Source organism: Cydia pomonella, chromosome 6 (assembly GCF_033807575.1).
Source record: "Cydia pomonella isolate Wapato2018A chromosome 6, ilCydPomo1, whole genome shotgun sequence".
Classification (NCBI taxonomy): Eukaryota; Metazoa; Arthropoda; class Insecta; order Lepidoptera; family Tortricidae; genus Cydia; species Cydia pomonella.
The window spans coordinates 5,816,171-5,833,791 of record NC_084708.1 but is presented as its reverse complement, the minus strand read 5'-3'; the positions used below and the strand labels follow the sequence as shown (position 1 = coordinate 5,833,791).

The following is a 17,621-nucleotide window of genomic DNA, read 5'->3' as shown; positions in this document are numbered from 1 at the left end:
CTTCATTTTAGACTCCGTCGTCAATTTCCATCTGGTCAGTTGGATATTTTTCATTTGTTCACATATGTATATTCACCCCTCTAAAAATATTTTTTTACTTCAAAACAGAACTAAATAGCAGTACACAAATTTCACTTGTTGGATCATGTCCTCGGTTAACGTCATGGTTTTTCATGAAATAAAATTATTTAGAAGGATTATATCGCGTATAATGAATTTAAAGAATATCCCGACGTTGCAAGTTACAGTTAGACCGACAGACAGACATACATGAAATGAGGAAACTATAACCTCTAACCGCCTAGAGGCCTATAAAAAGGTCTTTAATTACATTGTGGGAATTTTCAAATCATTCATTTGTCCATTTTTGCAATTTTGACTAGGGAACTTTTAAAAAGGCTCGACTCGGTTATCCTAGACAAATGTTTGGAATATACACTTCTGGTGTGGGATTTGATTTCGCGTCAACGGTGTCTGCGAAGTTGATTGACGCTTTCTGAACCATAATACTATGTGAATAGAGGTTAAATTGAGCAAGTTTTTGTTATTTAGAGCCGTGTGGATGAAATGCGGTGTTTTGCCAGTTTATATGAGGTTTTTTGTTTGAATCGAAACACTTCAGTGCGTTTAATCTACTAGGTAATAATAATTAAAGATAACATATTTTTGTATTTTTTTCTTGTACAGAATTTTTAGTACTATAGATTGGCGATGAGGCTAGAATTGAGGATTTTATTCAGTCTTGCCCGTTAACGGTAACCAACCAACCAACCAACCCAACTACCAACCACCCAACAATACCAACTGAGCTACCGAAGCCTACAAGAAGCGCGCGAATCTTGCTATTCATTCCTTTAGCGGGTTTTCTTTTAGCGGTGAATTATTCCTTTAATTTAAAATTTGTCATATCGTTTGCAGACGTATCTGTATGATTATAAAAATGTTTAGATTAAGTATGTATTTGAAGTTACATAACATAATTAAGTGTTTACAATATTTTGATCCTCTTGTACTCGTTTTCGTCAACTCACAGGTTGCATTTTCCCTTTTAAAATTTTACCTACAAAACTCGTAAAAGCTGTCAATTGCACACAAATTCACAGACTCTATTAATTTTTAACAAAATATTTCTCTCGCAGCCAAAACACTTGCCATTCAGAACCCAATTTCACGTTTCAGAGAATAAGGTCCTTTTTTATTAACCCAAAGCCGCTGTAAAACCATTGTTAAGAAAAATCTACAAACAATCCGGGCGTAATATACTTTGCAAAATTTTTGCTTTGCAATTTTAAATTTCTCGCCTCTATAATTAAGGTTGAAAATTGTAATGCGTAGTAGAAGCCTTGAAGGAAAAGCTCTAGTAACAATCAGGTCGTAATGTATTCAAATTACGGTGGGATAAGGGCAAAAATCACTCTCCTTTATACAGCCTTAAAACGTCGTTGTGGCGAATTTCGTAACAAGGCGAATTCCACTGGGATGACTCAATTAGACCGTTTTTATTTGAATATTATTTTAATTTGGGAACTTTAGTAAGGGGGTTAGGTGTCCAAAATGATCTGCACACGCTTACGCTTAATAGGAAAGGGGACAGCCGTTTCTCCATACAAACGTAGTCCTCATTTTCCTCTCTGGATTTTGACATTATGGAAAATATTTCTACATAAATTCTTGTATATTAATCATAACTCTGCCCATACGTTTGACTTTTTTCGATTTTTTTATTATTGTAAAAATTTGAAGCGAAAAACAGAACAAATTATTAAATGCTCCTAACTCTTATATTTATTAACTATCCGAAATAAATCGAACTTAGGGGCTGTACGTAAATATGATACAACAAATTGTGGCAAAATATTTTCATAATGTTAATATCCAGAGAGGAAAATGAGGACTACGTTTGTATGAAAAGGCGATTTCGCCTCTTTCGCCTTAAGAGGGGGCTAACCAACAATTATAGTTTTTATAGCTATTGGTCACGTTTCAGTCAAGGTAAATGCTAGACTGCTAGACTATAGAAACTCGATAATACTAGACTAACCAAAACCTTCAAAGGTAAAAGTTGGCTCAATATAAAATAATCACTAAAACATGTCTAATTTATATTTATTTTCAGTTGTTTATGTACCCAACATACCATATCAACTAAGTACATGTTTAGTATAAAATAGCTGCCGCGATATTACTAAGGGATCTCACGAGCATAATAGTGATACAAGTGTGCTAAGTTGGTCATTACACACGAGGCTATATATGTGTGTAATGACCATGGCACAAGCGCGCGCCACTCCGCGTGTCCACATCTACTCGACCAATTTAAGAAGGCTCCGTTTCACATACATATTATTAGCAATCAGTCGGATAATATAATAAAAAAAAGCACGAGTGTTATATATAATATACTGAAAAAGCACACGTGTTTAAAATATCTAGGATTATGAGCCAAAAATCGGAGGAATAAAAACGCCGTTTTGAGCAAGTGTGTTGAAATTAGTACATTACGGTACAAGTGCGAAAAATAGTAAGTTCGAAATGAGTGGCGATAAATTAAATTGAGATAAAACATATTTAGTGATATAAACGGATCTACTGATCCTAAATACTGAAATCCGACATTTGAGCTGGGTTGCACCAGCCGTGGTTACAGATGACTGGCGTCCCAGCAAAATGTAAATGACACAAAACTACCCGTACCCCTAAAAATGTTTGGGATAGATAAAGATATTGATAATACCCGTCTATGTTTATTGTCTACAGCACGACCCACGACAATCACGATATCTGTACACTGGTCCGAAGATATAGTCTGTCATGCCATTTCCGTCAGTAGAAATAAGCGACAACTTTAAAAAATGTAGGCGCAAACGGTTATCGTCCCATAGACAATTTGAATATCGTGCCTTTTTCTACTGACAAAGTTGTTTGATCGGCTATAGATCCCCTCCCTGCGGTGGTAGCATGGCAATAAAAATGCGAGCGTGCTACAGCCGCTGGATTCAACATTTGAACCACTGGTCTCCGAATCTAAGTTAACGATAATTTGTATACGTCCTCTATTTAAATTTTTAGCATGTTTTTTTTTTAATAATCGTCTCCTTCACGATCCGGGATAGCAGTGATCACCCATTATAAACTGTTTTCTGGGACGTCAGTCATCAACTCATCAGTGACCACAGCTGGTGCAACTCAGCTGAAACGTCAGATTTAAGGAAATTATCTACCAGGGAGAACAGGGAGAGCTTCGACGGAGAGAAGAAAATAAATGAAATTACTCGTATATCGCGGTAGAAGGCCCGTTCATATTACTAAATATATTGTGTAAAAAACGCGAGAGTTTAGTGTTATAATTGAAATAAAAGGTAAAAACCCGCGCGATGGCCATTTCTTCCGTCGCAAGTTTCGCGCGGCGCGTCATACTTATCTTTAGCCCCCTTCTTATTTATATTCTTTACACTCCTCTTAACAACAGCTTTGTGTTCAGATTATTTTGAATACCTCGCCTGCATTAAAAGCAGTTTATACTGTAAACTGTTATGAGTATATGACAATAACTTTGTACTATATAGTACATATGTGTTGTATGTATGTTCATATGTGTGTAGTTTTTTTGTAGTGGTTAATGAACAAACATTTTTGCAACTGCGGTTGCCAAAACCAATCACATTCCTAGGAGATTACGTCATGGAAAATCTTGAGTAACACTGTTTTAGACTGTCAAATTGTTCAAAGCAGAACATATTGAATTTTGAATTTACGGGGTAAAATCTAACCCTAAAAGGAAAAAGAGTGTATTATTCCAAGTTGCATGCTGTATCGATGAAGGCCCCAGCGAAGTCCCGCCCTGGGGATATGAAAATGCATTTGAAGTTTCTTCCGCTTGGCGCTCTTTCGAAACAAAATGGTATAGCAATTTAAAAAGTAATGCAAAACTTTTTCAAAATATATTAGCAGTATCATGCTGCCCGTGCACTGAGGCAGAGACTCACCTGGCTTACAACCAATTATACTCGTATGGGTTGATTCTCCACATCTCTGCTGGTAAAAACCTTTTGTGTTATCATCATACCTGAAACTATGCGTTTTATTATCAATGTACGTTCCAATGAGGAAAAGACAGTATGTGCTATGGCTATAACTAACATTGAGACACCGATGGCTCTTAAATAATAGTAGTCTTAAATAGTGTAGGACAATTTTACACAGATCAACCTAGCCCCAAAGTAAGCTCAGTGAGGCTTATACTATGGGTACGAGACGACGATATATATAATATAATATATAGTTATATATAAATACTTAAATACATAGAAAACATCCATAACTTAGGAACAAATATTTGTGATAAACACAAAAATTAATGCCCTTACCAGGGACTTGAACCCGGGCCCTCCTGCTTCGTAAGCTGGGTCACTACCGACTAAGCTACGAGGCCGTTAAATATACACGATTTTTTTTTACTCGGTTAACTGGTTAAGAACATTTAAGAAAACCGAATGGCATAGTTAAGTTTTAGTTTTTACTTTTTTATTTTTTCCTAAAAAGTAATTAATAGCGTTATTGTAACACGGACATTATTATTTAAATCCACCGAAGAATTGAAAACTCTGACATATCAATGACATTTCGAATATCGATCGTCCGAAATAAACACTAATCAATATGTATACAGGCCCTAAGACAAGTGTACACTCGGGTATGGGCCTTATCAGATAAAAATAAATCATAGATTATCTTTACAATGGAGTTAATTAAAATACCGGTTACTTTGAGAATATTACTTAATTTAAGCTCAGGAATGCACACTTGACATTTACGGACTTTAAAAAAAAACACCGTTATAAATAAGTATTATAGTAACAACAACCAGACCCAAGTGGTCAACACCAAGTGTTGAAGCAATCTAGAAGATTACACTCTGATTAAATGCGGTTTAAGGAGAACGCTTTACTACTAACACAGCAATTTGTCTCTGTGTCATCATATTACAGTAGAAAAATATTCACACCTGGAGCCCTATGAGATTTCATCAGTCAGAAATGGATATGATTTCTGGTTAAAGAAATGTCACTGTTGCCAGCTGCTGACAGATCATATATGACCGTTTCGTAACAAGAAATTATCAATCAGAGTAAACACAACAATTGAAGCGAGAATATACATTGATGTCAGATTTTTGATTTGAATCGCCCTCCTATTACTGCTCGTAGTATAAAATAAGGTAAGTATCTTTTTTATTTTATTTATTAAACAAAACAAACAACCTTTTAGAAATTGTTTGGATTTGATTTTAATGTACTTACTATAACCCTATACCCTTTACCCTTGCCGTTAGCTATAACGATGACACTAACAATTTTTTATGGAATTTTGAAGGTTCTAAAATATATTTTTTTAACTGGCAGGAAGTTGCGCAGGATCGGGACAGGCGGCACGCTCTCGTTTCGGAGGCCAAGATTCTTTTTGGATCACTGAGCCAAAATACTCAGTTACTTACTTTTATTTATGCGACTCTAAATAGGGACAGCAATGGAGCTAAGGTATCAATATATACAAAACAAGCATAACGATGTGCAAAATAGGGAACAGTAAAAAACCATACATGTCAACCCTCTTGCCTCGTAATCCAATGCCAGGAAATTGTATGCACCCATTGAGTTTTTATTAATATAGAGGAGCCTACCAAACAATGAAATTATCGCAATCCCAACCTGTACCACGCGACCAAAGCCTCGTAAGTGTCGAATAATTCATGGCGCTTACGCGTTTAAGTCGCGAGATTCACGCTCCGCTGCTACGGTTTGTTATCAAAGCAACAACAAGTCATAGTGCAAAATACTGGTTCTCTGTGCCGGTTCTACGTAGTAATAATAGTTCAATGTACGCACTACACAAAGCGTTATAAAATTCAATATAAGGAAAACAATATAAATAATAATAATTCAGCCTATACGTATTCGTCCCACTAGCTGGGGACAGGCCTCTTCCCTTGCGCGAGAGGGCTTGGGCTGATAGAAAAACGCTGGTCTATGCGTGTTCCTTAGATCTAACGAAGGCTTTCGATATGGTCTTGGTCTCCTATGACGCGTTGTGGCACAAGTTGCGTCGTGACACAAATCTGCCATCTAAAATAATAGAACTTTTTAAGTTCTGTTACGCCAACCAAGTAAACAGTGTTAGGTGGGCAGGCAAGTTTTCTGAAGCATACCTATATGCTTGAATTGCGGTGTGAGACAGGGGGGGGGGGGGGGGGGGGGGGGGGGTAACTTCGCCTAAGCTATTCAATCTATATGTAAACGGATTAATCGGTGAACTCAGCAATGCCAAGGTTGGATGTTAAATAGATGGCGTAAGCATCAGTAACATCAGTTATGCTGATGACATGGTGTTGCTGAGTCCATTGATTGGTGCTTAGGAAGCTGCTTGGGATATGTGAGAGGTACGCAGTTGAACATCGGCTCAAGTATAATATAAGCAAGAGCGAGCTCCTTGTTTTTAAGCCGCGTGGTGGTACTGTTGATAGTGCCCCCCGTTTACTTTTACGGCAGTGAACTTAAACAAGTGTCAGAGTTCAAATACTCGGGCCATTGGGTGACTGTGGACCTCTAGGATGGCATGGATATGGAAAGGGAGAGACGCTCCATGGCTGTGCGTTGTAATATGCTTGCCCGCAGGTTTGCACGCTGTACGAAAGAAGTTAAGATTACATTGTTTAAGGCCTACTGCCAGAGCTTATACACGTGCAGCCTGTGGGTAATATACACGCCGAGTTCTCTCAAAACCTTGAGAGTACAATACAATAATGCGTTTAGGATACTGTTGAGACTACCGCGCTACTGCAGTGCATCAGGTATGTTCGCGGAGGCTCGAACCGATGGCTTTCAGGCCATAATGCGTAATCGTAGTGCCTCACTGATGCGGCGGTTGCGCGGGAGCTCCAACAGTCTGCTACGTGTGCTAGCCGAGAGGTTAGACTGCCCGTTCCAGCACCATTGGATGCTATTGCACGTGCAGCGGTAGTTTTATTCATGTTGTGAAAACAAAAAAAAAAAATTTATTTGAATCTGTCTTTTACTAACATTAGCATATTATGATTAATTTTATTGTATTACTAACAAATGATATGGTCTTATTAAGACTGGAATAAATGATTGAATTGAAATTGAAAATATAATCTCCACTAAAATATAAACCCAATGCGGGTGGGGAGTTCACATACACCTTTGAATTACAACTAGCAATATACTCTGCAAAAAACCAAAATAATATGCTAAAAAAAGAGAAATAAAATAAAGTCAGAATGATGGTACTTGGTATGTACCTACTTGTATTATTATGGCTGCGGTCGGTATAAGGAATTTTCCCGAGATTTAATGTAAAACACTATGCGAGAAAATGCATTTACATTTTGTTCTTGTTTTAAAGCTTAAAAGTGAGTAAAGTAATTAACTTTTCAGACTGAAGTACACTGCTCTGTTATGCAGAATATGAGAGCTTAATCTTAGTGAATTCTGGGAAAAGTGAAATAAAACATGCTCTTTTTTACTGGTGCGACTTGTGAACGTTTGTAGGTCAAGTTGAGTTAGGTGTTGGGCTCTGATTTACATGTAAAGGTTTTCTGACACAAAAATGACCGATGTTACGAGTACCGTGTCTTATATAAATTACATAATGTATGTATCAGAGTCTAGTAAATAAAGAAGACTATCAACCCAAATACGAGCCCCGATGCATATGTCCTCGTTTAGTCAGACCATTCTTTGAGGTTCTCCAGTTTGTATAAAAATACTTTTTTTTGTAAAAAAAAAATGGTAGCGTTTATTGCTTTGAAGTTTTTGCAGAAGTGCTGTATAATGAAAGAGGAAAACATGATTTGGACAACGTTTTTTAAAAGTTCATTTTTTCAACAATAGATAAAGATCTCGTGCAATTTTATGACACGATCGAACTAACCTAGATTAAAACATTACTAGATACCTACGAGTATTATGGTTGGAAACTGAATCGTGGAACCAGGTTAAGTTAAGGCCCACCCGCGGCTGTAATGCCTCAGATGATGATGATGATAAAATGCTGTTATTATGTTTTAATAGGTAATAGTTTTGTGTATATGAAAGCGGCTCCGAAAATCATATTTTAGTTTTAAAGTCATACAAAGTAGTTGGCACATTTTATATTGTATTAAAGCTAAGATAGAAATTAAAAGATATGAAAGGAGGTGGTCCGTCTACTCCTTCCAGAATGCGTCTACTAGTCTCTCGATATGTAGGTATATAAAAAAATGGCCATAATGGCCAGGATAAATACCTATTCATACATTGAGATGTATTAATAAGTATTTATCCTGGTCATTAAGGGTATTTTTTAATGGGTATTTTATGAATGAGTTCTTTATGCCCATATTGTTATTATGTACATTTGTCATTTCTCCACCCACACACGCAATTTATCACACGCAATTGCGCATATAACTAAGAACTTATAAAATAAACATGGCTGTCTCAGTGTCAAGAAGCAACAATGGCATAATAACCCCCATTACAGCACACTTGGCCGCAATTCAAATCCGACTAAGAGGATAAAACTACAATACAGATTATGCAGCAGGGTTGCTAGATACCAATGTAAAATTTTGACAGAATTCTTGATTTAAATACAGGAATCCTAAAATAATTCATTCATTATTATTTTGTGTCTTTAATTGGTTATTTACCGGTTCCTTTACTAGGCCTACTTATTAGAACGCTACTGCGTAATAAATAAATAAACATAGGTATACAAGTTCGAACAGTTCTAACTTACCGATGATAACAGAATGTAACGGAGTGATATAAAGAAATTAGTACATATACCTCACAAGTTTTAATGACAAACGTAAACTTGATATGAGTCGATATACTTACAGTAGTTTGCAATCATCATATTAACCTATTATTACCTACTTCGGGTTTTCCCGGTTCTGAGCCAATCTCATCCAGAGTTGACCCACAATCGTCCGAATGTCATCCACCCAATGAGTATAATGGCAGTTTATTTATACTAGAGTAAATTTAGTTAATAATTTCCAAAAATAGATTATAGACAATTATTGGTTTGTCGTGGACGGCACGATCACCAGAACCTTAAGCAAGCAAAGGAACTAAGTAGTCGGTCGAACATCTGATGAACAAATGATTAATTCTGCGACGAATTTCGTCTTATAACAAAGTTTCATATTTTATTTTATTCATTTTATTAGCAACACGGCCAAGAGGCGGCCCATAAGGACGATGGGCAGATGATATTGTAAAAATAGCTGTATATAAATGGACTCGAAAAGCTAAAGACAGATATCATTGGAAGGACTTGAAGGAGCTCTTTGCCAAAAATTAGTAAGTACCTCACAAAAGTGTTCAATGTACCTATGTTATATTTTGTGAGAAATAAAGGTTTAATTAATGCAGATTTTTTTTTCTCATTTCCTTATTGACTACTAAAGCCTGACCAAAAATATATGATCATTGTCAAGAGGGCGCTGTTATTTTCATGTATACGGTGACAGTTCAGTTTAGTATGAAAAATTTAGTTCCGATAAAATTCCGCAATATGGCGCGTGATCATATATTACTGGTCAGGCTTTATTATACTGGTGTTGCACACAGCTGTATTATTTGGCTACAAACTTATAATTATAATACCGAGATATCAGGGTAAATCCCGACGCCTAGCAACCCTACAGAGAGCAAGCCCGGCGTTTTGAGAAATATGCAATGCACTTTACGATTATTGCTTCCTTTGCGCTGAGCGGTGATACTCGTACTGCTGTTTTATTGCGTTGATCCTAGAGAGCTTGTCGGGAAATTGTTTTATTCTGCTTTGTTTTCCTAGCAGATAACGGAAACTTGTTTGACAATTTAATTCTATAATAAATTAATTCTGATTTTAAAATTTGTTTAAACGTTTTGATATAAACTTATCTCCACCACCACCACCTCGAAAGGATGGGTGACGATCGGGCAGTCAAAAATCAAAAGGGCTTACTTGGGTCGACCAACTGGATGTTGTCCTGTTGGTCATCCTAAATATCGTTGGGCGGATAGAGTGGAGGCAGATACTCTATTTTGCTCTCCCAATATGATTGCATGCGCTGATTTGTGCGCGCGAAATGCACTGCGAGTCGTGTTGAGATGGTATCATAACAATATTGAAACTGCAATCGTGCATGTGTCAATTCTACAAGAGCTTTAAGAGTAGCTTTATATTTAAGTTTATATTTAAAAAATACAAATAGGAATATTTAGTAAGAGAAAACTGAGGATAGAGTGACCTTACGCGTTTTTAACTGGTACTGTGATTAGAATATTCATTATACTTTATATGATAAAGTTTAGTCACTCACGACTCTGTTTTCGGGATGAATCTGCTTGCGACCTATTACCATTTTTATAGCAGTGCGTCTGCGTATTATGCAGATTGTCGCGTAACGACTCCGGCGATGTATGGAGTATGGTTCAAGATGTGAGAGGGTACACCTATTTTTATTTTTGAACACTATTTGGCTTAGCATTTTTTTTAAGTTACTATGCTTAGATGTGCCATTCCTCGAAATATATATTTTGAGAAATTCAAATCAGATTGTGGAATATACATATTCTCTCTAGACTTAGCGTTTTCCCATTTTCATCCCCAGCTACTGCATTGGACCAATCGGACCTCAGGATCTACTACAATTTTTTTCATCTACTTTGCACGGTCTTCGGCATTCTTTTTTGTAAGACCATTTGGAATGAACGTCATCCCTCGCAACCTCCAGCATGTCCACTGTCCAGTGGCTTTAACCGTGTTCCGGCGGAGGCAGCACATGCTGGTATTAGAAAGATCTGACCGTGCCTGCCTGTAAAAGCGACTCTATTTCAGTTTATCTGCTACCTGCTGTGAGGTTGAAAAATGCCGCCGATGCGATAGTTCCGTATGACGTTCTTTTGCGTTTAATATATTTTATATAAAAAAGCGCTGGTAGCCTGGCGGTAAGAGTTTTTCGGTCATATTTCAAATCATTTCATATTTTAGGTACCAGTCGCTCAGATGATAATCGCTTCCATAAAAATCCTTACGCTTATTCTTGGGATTGGTTGACCAATTCATGAGCCGTGGCAAAAAACCGAGACAGCGCCTAGGAAGATGATAATAATTTTATTATGACTTTAAGATCTCGGTAGTGTTTTATGCCTTGTGCCATCCATCGCTATGTTCTGAAAGCGAGTGTCGCGCTAATGTATGCAAACCCGGTTTAAGATTGACTTGTTTGCAGCACTTTGTTCGTAGCTGATTGCGCGATAGGCACGGCGGCGCAAATGAACATGTCTCGACTTGTTTAGAACAAACATCGTTGAACTTGAACCTTGGCGTAATATCTATTTTACAAGAAAAGGCGAAACGAGACCGTTTAGTTTATGAAGACAATTCCTATTTCATCCGAGATTGCGGCAATGTTACACTACCACCTGGTTTACCTACCAAACCTGTGGCCAAAAGGCCACCCGGCAGCCGAAGGCCTAGACTGGGAGGTGATAGTAGTATTTGCACTTTCTCAGTTGTATCCTTTCATGGTGTCAGGTTTAAGATTGACTTGTTTGCAGCACTTTTTTCGTAGCTGATTGCGCGTTTGGCACGGCGGCTTTCGTAAAAATTAATGCCTACTCCAATTATAGGGATTAGTTGCCAAACGGACCCCAGTCTATTGACAGAGATGTGAAAAATAGTTTATAAAAAGTATTTAAATACAAAATACAAATACTTCCCTGATATACTATTTCAAATGCAAAATACAAAATAGTTTTCAAATTTGTATTTAAAATACAAAATACAAAATAGGTATTTTCAAAATGCTTTTTTAAAATACAAATACTTTGCGATAAAAGGTACTCTTAAATAGTGAATACCTAGTCTGAATTGAAAAGTTAGTATTGCTCGGAATTTACAAGTTGGAAAGGCTTTCTTTATTCTTTAAAAATAGTGTGTATATCAGTCCTCTAGACTGCAAATTTTGTGTCTCCCCATGTTTAACGGTTGAATGGACTTTTAAGTGATGGTTTTTAACGGTCAATTATTAAAAGCATTCATTTATATTTGTGTAGTATATACCTCTCGTTGGTTGGTGAAAACTTCTCGTTTGTGTTTCACCAGGGCAGAAAAGTTTGTTTACCTCTCGTGCCTTGAAACCCTTGCAACGCTTAAGATTCCACATTTTTATATCTCGCTACGCTTGTGGTCATTTACGGCGTTACTAAACAGATTCACCAGTTCCATGTTAAAATAATAAATAAATAAATAAATATTATAGGACATTATTACACAAATTGACTAAGTCCCACGGTAATAAGCTCATTAAGGTTTGTGTTGTGGGTACTAGACAATGATAAATATTTATAAATACTTAAATACATATACATAAAGTCTATATTTAAACGATAGATACAATAACAGCTTCGACAGGAAAACATAACTAAGTATGTAATAATAGTATTAAGCAAACGCGAATCAGTCCGCGCGATCTCGCCAACTATTACATAAACCCTAGAGGTTTTCAATAGTGGCTTATTGTGTTAAACCCTGTTTCAAAAAAATCATAGTGAATAAATACACTATAAAAAAAAACAGAAAACACCCATGACTCAGGAACAAATATCTGTGTTCATCACACAAATAAATGCCCTTACCAGGATTTGAACCCGGGACCATCGGCTTCATAGGCAGGGTCACTATACCCACTAGGCCAGACCGGTCGCCATAAAAGAATGAGAGAGTTGCAAGGATTTCAACAGTGGCTTATTGTGTTAAACCCTGTTTCAAAAAAATCATAGTGAATAAATACACTATAAAAAAAAAACAGAAAACACCCATGACTCAGGAACAAATATCTGTGTTCATCACACAAATAAATGCCCTTACCAGGATTTGAACCCGGGACCATCGGCTTCATAGGCAGGCTCACTACCCACTAGGCCAGACCGGTCGCCATAAAAGAATGAGAGAGTTGCAAGGATTGTAACGTCAGAAGAGATTGTAACTCCAACTTACTTCACCTAATAAAAAGTATTTTGTATTTTGAAAATAGAAAATAGGTCCCAAAAACTATTTGAAATAAAATACAAAATAGTTTTCTTTAAAAGGTATTTAAATACAAAATACAAAATAGGTATTTTGCATTTTGTATTTGCATTTTAAATACAAGTATTTCAAATAAGTCACATCTCTGTCTATTGAGCCGTGGCAAAATGATGGGACAACGCATGGAAAAAGAAGATTGGCGCTTTTAGATTCATTTTATGGAATATTGCAGCCGGTCGAGACCGATAATGCATTGTACAATTCTTAATTCTATAAAATCATAGACATTGAAATTGACAGTTGCTTTCTCCATTACATTACAACAAAGAGCGAATCGAGGTCGTTTAACAAGAGATAAGGGTGTCAGCCCTGTGCGCTAGAGTTTATGACTTTTAAATAACTGTAGCAACAATATGATCTAATAAACTATATTCTCAAATAATAAATATTATTCGTGCGCTTGTTTTACACTAAAGTAAAAAAGTAAACGCTTCCTTTGTAACAATCATCCCAACAGCTAATCAATCATAGGTAAGCTTCTTTTACACCAAGAGGCGTAGCCAGATGTTAAAAGTATTATGCTGATCTGATATTCATTTAATAGCGCGCTTATTACTCTGGGCTCCGAAGCAATAGCGTAGGATACAACCAGGATAATTACTAAGATGAGAGAGATACGTAGTCATTCGATATAGATAACGATAACGCATGCCTGGACTCGTAATGTCATGTTATTAAAGGTTATATTTGACAATGCGCGTCATCGTGGATGACACAAACTATAGTAGACCTTACCTGTGCATATCCCCTAATCCCGGCATAATATACCAATGAGTGTTTCATGACTTCTGAAGACAATTTATTTGATATATACTAGTTGCTTTTCGCCAAAGGAACTTGTAGCCTTACCACGACCGCTTCAGCGGTGTCAAACTGACATACTTATTACACATCTCGCTGACACTAATATGCGACTACGAACGAAATGCATAGAAAGTAAGTTAGAAATGCTAGCGAATATATCAGTGTCAAACTATTGGTAGCCGTACTGCATATCTTTGTAAAAAATAGATGCGCATCACCTAATCCAATAGTTTATTATTAATTCTTGAATCCAATACTCATGTAGCCAATAAGCCAACCTGATGGACTCGCTTCAGCAAGGGACAGACCTCGGGAACTTTTCATAGGTAGGTATTTCTAATTTTGTTAGTCTATATTTAATGGTAGATATTGTATTTTTTGGTACTTACTTCTTTTAGAATGAAACTTAATTAATTATGTAATCGTGGGGATCATATTTAGCATAAACCCTACCTCTTGTCTTGTGTTCATCAGCATGGGACGCGTATCGGATATGATGATATCGCTCGTAAAATACTCATAGTCTGGAAGAGATTGCTCTGTAGCGATAAGGCCGCCTGTTGTTTACCTCTATCTTCATGTAGTATATGTGTTTCCTTGTACATTTATTCTGAGGTTGTGCAATAAAGAGGATTTGTATTGTATTGTATTGTATTACATATTACGAGTATGTTGCAAGAGAGAGGCAATAAAATGAACATCAAATCAATATAACATATTTGAAATGAGAATACGACTCCAGTTTGCAAAGACCATTAATCATAAAGTTTTTGTTACCAGGTTAATGAGACGGAAGGCGAAAACAACTTGTTTCTTCATTATAAGGTGAGTTATAAAATAGTACATTGTGCAACGAAGGGGGGTAAGTGAAATTTAGCAAACGAGGTCTTCAGATCCACGACATCGGCGCGCGTGAATTCAATCCTTTGATACCTATGGAAGTGTCCTACGTGGGCGATCACGTTGTGAACGCGAATGCCGTTGGACTGACGCGCCGCGCCGATACATTTTTTTCTCTTCATTTGTCGTTAAACCGCCCCCTGCTCAAGCCCCCTGAACCGCTTTGATAATTTTTTTTAACTCCCTCTGAATCAACATCCTCCTCTTTATAAATTTTAATGTTTGTGATGAAACGCAACGGTAGAGAAATTGTAAAGTATCAATTTAATTAAATGTATTTCGCAATTGAATGGCCAACATTATCGTTACTTTGCCCTAAATATTTCAAATTACACTAATTTGTTCTTAAATATTTGGGCGGAAAACGGTACAATATTAACGATCCGATGGTACATTTTATTGCCTAAAGGTATTTTATTGTAATCAGCCGGTTTTCAATTGTAATATTACTTGTAATTTGGCAATTAATAATGTTAAATGCTAATTTTCATGATTTGAGGGGACATTTCAAAAGCAATTTCGGTATTGTTAGGCTAATTGATTATTTTCATTTAGAAGAATTATAGTATTTATAATGTATTGTATTGTAATACGGATACCAATTCGAACGTACATTAAGATGTCAAAACAATGTCTTTTGTTAACATTCGAGCATGCTTCTCGTACAAGTACCAGCGAAATGCACGCGCGAATGATAACAAAATGATATCATTTTAATATCAAAACACTATTTTGAATTGACCTCACGGACATATTTCCACAACTCTAAAACACTACATTTATCTTGCACGATATGTTTTTTTTATTCAATTTAATTATAGGTAAGTACCTACTTTACGAATGAGTAGGTATCTTTTTATTTGTGTTAGTGTTGGGTTACTTTGGCAAAATGCAGTAGGTATGTATATATATTAACGAATTAATCAGCATAAACTGATATTCGATTTTTACGAATAAATATTAGTACCTAAAGGTAAAAAAGGTATTGTAATGGTCAGTTTCAATACGATAATGTAGTTACTAAATAAATCAGACTAATTGAAAAAATAGCTAACACGTCAAAAAACGTTATCTTTTTTACAGTACATATTATTATGGTGCTACTTTACCGCACTAGTGTGAAAATTAGCATATTACGTTACTGTGTCGAACATTTAAAGGGCCATATGTACTGTAAAACGTTGTACGATACATGTGCGAATAGATAATTCGCAACTCGTGTCGATTTAAAACACTCCTTCGGTCGTGTTTTAATTTATCGCCACTCGTTTCGAATTTAATATTTTTCGTATATACTTATAATAGCTTTCTCCGGCCCACTACCCTATTTGTATATGATTTAATAAAATAAAATAAAAACAAAGCAAAATCCACTCTATTGCTTACACACTCACTGGCAATTTCATATTTTTCTGAATCACAGTTGAAAAAAAGACCATTTATACATGAGTTCTCAGATATATCCATCTGTCAGATTTTGGTATTAAAAAAAGGTATTAGGGTAGAGAGGGTCGAATGAACTTATCTGAGCTAGAAGCGACACACATACAAGTTGTATTATTAAAATAGTACATTACGATACAAGTGCGAAAAATAGGAAATTCGAAACGAGTGGCGATAAATTAAAACACGACCGAAGGGAGTGTTTTAAATCGACACGAGTTGCGAATTACCTATTCGCACATGTATCGTACAACGTTTTACAGTACATATGGCCCTTTAAATGTTCGACACAGTAACGTAATATGCTACTTTTCGCACTAGTGCTATAAAGTAGCCCCATATGTACTGTAAAAATATATTCAGAGTGTTTACGAAGAAGTGGATCATAACATAAGTACCATGTATGTAGATTAATATCGAATGTCACACTAGCATACTATCTTTATTTTATTGGTACCTCCTACAAATACCAAGGTCTTAAAATAACTGGATTGGATTACTTTCATCGATTTTTGCAGGTTTAAAGCATACAACTGTTAATTTCAAGCATAGCATTCAGGTTTCCGTGGTGTAGCGGTTATCACATCTGCCTAACACGCAGAAGGCCCCCGGTTCGATCCCGGGCGGAAACACATACTTTTTTGATTTTTCTTCTTAGAACTATTTGAAATGTCAGTGTTTCTAACTTTTAACATTTATTGTTAAAGTTATAAACTCAAAATCTTTACGTCTTATTTTCTTTATAATTGAGTAACATTTTTAGTTTAAATTCGTTCGAATATCTTTCTTTAGTTTCTTCGTGTACTTATTTAATTGTTATGTGTTTAAAAGTAATATCTAATAATAATTATTCTGATAATATAATCATATACGGCTAGTATATATGATAATGATAAAATTACTTGTTAATACTTTTTTCTACTCCCGTACTTTTATTTGTCATTTAAAGGGTTGTGCACACATCTTTAAAACCCTAGCTTATAGTTGTCAAGACAAGTCTTTAGTCTATTCCCCAAAAACGCATTTTTGCATACACGCAGTATCTTTTTGGTACTTTTCGATACTTCGTGTAATGACCACTTAAAGAATATTGTATGAAATACAATGTTGCCAACCTTATTTTAAATGTCATCTGTGACAAATAAGTGAACCATAGACAAGTTTTTTTAATTTCATTCATTCATTTTCCCGCCCGTACCCTACTCTATTCTTTGTTACTTCTTGAATGAGGTTATTGTGGTTGTCGAATAAAAACTTAACTTTTGTGTTAAATAACAGTATATCTTTCAAGTTAAAATAGATGAAGACGAAAACTTAGTGTCTACGCC

General features: G+C 36.0%; 1 non-coding gene across 1 annotated transcript; it reads left to right on the top strand.

Moving 5' to 3' along the window:
- The first annotated feature begins 16,852 nt into the window (after positions 1-16,852).
- On the top strand, positions 16,853-16,925 carry Trnav-aac (transfer RNA valine (anticodon AAC)). Its single transcript has one exon. It is a non-coding gene; the product is annotated as a tRNA-Val (tRNA).
- The last annotated feature ends 696 nt before the right edge of the window (positions 16,926-17,621 follow it).